This window comes from Sinocyclocheilus anshuiensis, unplaced genomic scaffold, assembly GCF_001515605.1.
Source record: "Sinocyclocheilus anshuiensis isolate Anshui unplaced genomic scaffold, SAMN03320099.WGS_v1.1 scaffold187, whole genome shotgun sequence".
Classification (NCBI taxonomy): Eukaryota; Metazoa; Chordata; class Actinopteri; order Cypriniformes; family Cyprinidae; genus Sinocyclocheilus; species Sinocyclocheilus anshuiensis.
Window position 1 is genome coordinate 199,102 of NW_015552537.1, and position 5,152 is coordinate 204,253.

Below are 5,152 nucleotides of genomic sequence, written 5' to 3' on the forward strand. Positions count from 1 at the left end.
GATATTGTAATCTTAATTTGGAGAGATAAATTCACAAACAGTAATATCTAGAAACTTGAAATCAACACACACACACACACACACACACACACACACACACAAAAACACTGAGATACAGCCCTGTGTGACAACTAGCCCCACTCTCCCTGATACACCAGTGCTAAAAAGTAATTTATGTGCAATCAAATATAAATACCTGTATAAAGATATAAGGTTTCATGCAACTAATCAATGCACTTTTTAAACATTATATAATAATACTGTACCTTTAATATTAAGACAGGCTTTCATGGAGAGAGATAGTTAAAGAATGCTACATTCTAATGTATGTGGTGTTTTGTTTTGATCGTCGGTTCCCATGAGCCCGGTGCTCTCAGTGTCCTCTGTGCTGATCAATAGTCTGAAGGTGACGTTCCACCGGTAAGACAGCAGGCTTCCCTCCTCGGCTCTGGAGCAGGCCATAACTCACTGTCCCTGGAATGTCTCCAGGAGGAGCCGAAAGAGGCCAGATTAATGAGTCTCATTGCTTAAAGTGCAAGCTCCTTCCACCTCTGGATGCAGATTAAAGTACAGCGATGAAGGTTCACGTGCGACTCCTACCGAGGGTTGCCGTCACTGTTATACGCTGATCTCCTGACGGTGTCTGAAGTGTGTGAGATACAGCCTCCTTCAGAATCAGTCGTGTAGTGTCAGAGCTTTTATTTATTAATCATGTTGTCAGTTTGACTAGTTAACATCAGTAAACCACTGGGGGCCGTGAGAAAATATATGAAGGATTGTAGAGAAAGGGTTTTTGGATAACCTTGGACATTGCATGAGGAGATACGGTAACTTGGTGAAGAAAAACAGCATGTCTGATCATCATATGACGGCTGGCCATTACTGTGCTTGAGCGACAGCGCTTTATTATCTTCAGTCATTCTCCTCAGGGTTCGCTCTAAAGCTCCGACTCTAATTATAAAATTGTGCATTAATTAATTCCACTGAATGTACAGACTATATTTAAAACTTCTGTTTTGTAGATGATTGTATTTTAGGAATGTTATTCATTTTTGTCTTTAATAAACACTCTACAATGTAGTGGGTTAGGATTAGGAAAGGGTTAAAGTTGTAAACTATTGCATTGATTGACTCAAACTGTGTGCTCACTATTCAAAATCTAACCACAGGATCTAGTGATGACATTGACGTTACCAGTATTGTCATTATCACCAGTCTTTTTCCATGCATATATTTCCTTTTCTTTCTTACATCTGTGTTAACATTCCCATGCACAGAGAAGCAGAACTGATATGGCATTTCATTTATTCAGGATTAAACACTCTTCTTCTGCTGCCTTACAAGAACTTCACAAAATGCAAATCTAGTATAAATTGAGACAATGTACAATCTTCCAAAGGGAGTTTTAGCAGTGATGCCATAGAGGAACCATTTTTGGTTCCTCAAAGATCATTTCAGTGAACAGATCTTTGTCCCGTCCATTGCTATGGTTATCAGTATGTTAATCATTGCAATTTCGAGGGTGATTCCCAGATTTATACGCAGATGTGACTCCTGAAACTTTTAACCAAGTGTAAAGAACATTTTAATAATCTAAAGAACCTTTATCCACTATACTGAACCCTTTGTGCAATGGAAAGTTTCTCTGGATGTTAATGGTTCTTCATGGAACCATCAATGCCAATAAAGACCCTTTATTTTTAGGAGTGTTCAGAAGTGATCAATGATAACCGGAGCATTTAGCAGCCAAGAATGCTGCAACAAAGCAGGCTGTATTCTGTAATCTTTCTCCAGAGGATATCTGTAGAGCCAGTAAGTGACATGCCAAAGCATCATCCCTACAGATAAAGGTAAAGTCCAGCCTGAATGCCCCTTTCCACAGTCCAGCATCTGTGAGGAAATGGAGTGTCCTGGTGTACGTAATTGTGTTGCTGTTTACATTTCACACACACCAGGCTGCTGCCCAAGCTGAACCCTTACAAGATTGCAGCCTGCTCGGCTCCGTATTGTCAGTCTGTGCCTCATCCTGTGCTGACAGCGTGAAGGTAGGTGTGTCGTAAGGATACCAAACACACTTAATTCACAGGGGAAATACTCTGTTTTTCCGCAGGCTGAATGCAGGGCTGGTTTAATACGTCTGCTCTGCCCCATACTGAGGAAGCTCTTCCAGCCCTGTGTCTGAGGTGCACAGGAGCCATTCATTGGGAGAAATCAGGTTATTTCAAACGTATGATGTTTTTGTATGGATTACACATTATGCAGCTCAGCAGGTGTCATGCTCTGGCTGTGTCTCGCTTCGGGTGTTGCTCGCTACGGGCCGTCATTTTGCGGGTGGCAGGTTTCATAAATAAGTAGATCAGGTAGTAAAGACTTCCTGGAACCATCCAGCTAGGTATTGTGAATTGCAGTTTTGTTTGTTTTTTTGCACCTTGAACTGACTTGGTTGCATTATGCCATCCCCAGCCAAACCAGAATCTCACTTCCAAGGTGTCTAATACTGGTGTCTAATTCTGTCCAAGAGAAATGAACATCACTATACAGGTGCCACAAGTCATGTGGCTGCCTACCCACTGCTTTGAGAAACATAAAATATTGAATACTGGCATGACGGGAAAAATATTTAATAATCATAACATTTTATTGGCTAAAATCTGTAAAAGATGAATTACATTTTTATTACACATTTAATTATTTGCATTTAATCAGCTGTTCCTGAATCTGGAAAAGTAGGAGAAATTACTATATACTGTATATATGTATGTATATATATATATGAGCACCACCCCATCCTGACCTTAAACCCAATGACTTTTCAACAATATAAAATGTAACGGGCAACAGAAAAAAGTACTCACAATAATTACCAAGAAAATGTTTTTTTTTCCTAAACTTCTAAAAAAAATAAGATATTCCACATAGTAAAAGGAGTTTATTGTTAACAATCTTCACACTTCATGAACAGACTCGCATCTCACAAAATTAATCCAAACTTCAGCATGTAGCAATGAAGCAATCATTCACGAGACACACGAGTACCCATGACATTTCACTTCAAACTTAGCCAGTTTCTTAATGAGTGCTGGTTTTGTGTTCAAGCGAATGGAGACACTGTCCAAATCTGGTTTGAGTAAATTATTGAGACTGTACTTTTATCTGCCCGTTATCACCGTTTCTCATTGAAACAGTGGGTTCCAAACGTGACGCTTTTGACATCTATGCAATGACACATTTCATATGGACATATGGCAGTGTTTGATGCCCTGGCAGTGAGAACGGGTTACCCTAAAATAGGAATGCAGTGGTAGTCCATCACAGGAGACAAGAGTGCGGTGACAAGAGTCTCCTCAAAAATGTATTCAGAATAACATGGCAACGAAACAAGCATAAACGTGAAATGTGCTGCTTACTGCATTTATAATCAATCCTTATGAGAATGATGCGGCTCTCCATATCAGTCTTGTATCACCCTGAAGGGGTTTATTTTGTGATAATGACCAACTCTATGTACTCTACATTACCCTGCTTATTACACAGCTACTTCCCACATAAGTGAATAATTGGACACAAACAATTGATCTTTGAGTTAAAATATTTTATTAGCTCACCACACAGAAAAACAGCTCCTAGCAAGTGTTATTTAGCCAAGACTGATTAAAAAGTTCAAACTAGATGAACATTTAAAGAATTTTGGACCGTCGTACTACTTAATTATACTCTGTCATCAGAATTTTGTTTCACAGCATATTTAACAAACTTTGGATTCCTAAACCCCATTACAAACATTGCATTTATCCACCATGTTGATATTAGTGGATATGTCTAATTTTTCTCACAGAGTAAGTGTGTGTGTGTGTGTCGATCCAAGTTCTGTATATCCTAATATATTGGGGGACAACACTGCAGACTTGTAGTGTAAATGTGCTTGAATAAATTATGGGCCAGATTTACTAACATCTTGCATCAGCGCAAATGGTCTTTTCCCTTTAAAATAGTAGTCAGGATTTACTAAAGGCGCCCAGTGAAGAATTAGCGCTGAAAAGGTGTAGACACAGTGTAGACACATTTTTGTGCCTTACCTTATTGAATATGCATTTGTATGAGTTTCTCTTTCAGATGCAAATTTTATGGGAAGAGTGTATTAAAATTAATCTCGCAATGCAATTAACTAACGTTTGCGCTCGTCAAATTACTGGTATTTGTGCCATTGTTTAATGCTCCAAAAAGCATGACCTAAAGCAGACACTAATTTGCGCTGCTCTTGGTAGATTGTGTTGGTCATTATGGAAATTATCTGGCTGCATCTGTGTTCTTTAATGTGCACATTGTCAGTAAATCACACACAGAAATTTCCACTCCCATTGGCACTCTTTTGAAATTGCGCTCTCACACTGATTTGCCGTTTAGTAAATTTGGCCCCAAATATTCAGCTGGAATAAAACATTTAGCAGGAACTCTTTTACTGCAGCTTCTGAAGGCTGAATTTGTTTACAAATTTTGATGAGTTGGAAAGTAATACAAATTATTAAATCAAGATGGCTTCCTAATGTTAATTTAAACATTAAGCATTATTGTATGTATAATGTATGTATGTATGCATGTATGTGTGTATGGTATATACAGTAGACACTCACACACAGTTCATATAAACCATTCAACAACAATCTAGTATTATTGCACATTATACAGTTTTACATTTTATTTAGTTGAAATAAAGACTTGGAGCTACTCTATAGAAATTTGGCCTCTCTATTAAAATGTGTTGTTAAAATATGAAACACAGAAGCATGCAATATCTATACTTGAAATGTTCCACCAAATCCAACCCGTCAGCTGAGTATTACAAGAACCCAGTTTTGAATTTCATTCATTAAAAAAAAAAAAAGTTTCATACTGTACAACATGTTAAGTTCTGATTAGAATGTAGTTATAAAAGTAGGGGGGGAAATATTGAAAACAATACTTTTTTTTAATTGAAAACAATAAAAAAATATATATTTTATGTTTTTACATATTTTTATATTTTATTTTTACTTTTTTTAAGTTAATGTAAGTAAGCCATTTGTAGAGTGATACATCATTCAACTATTATGTTCTGAGTGATTGTGATTTAATATATATATATATATATATATATATATATATATATATATAT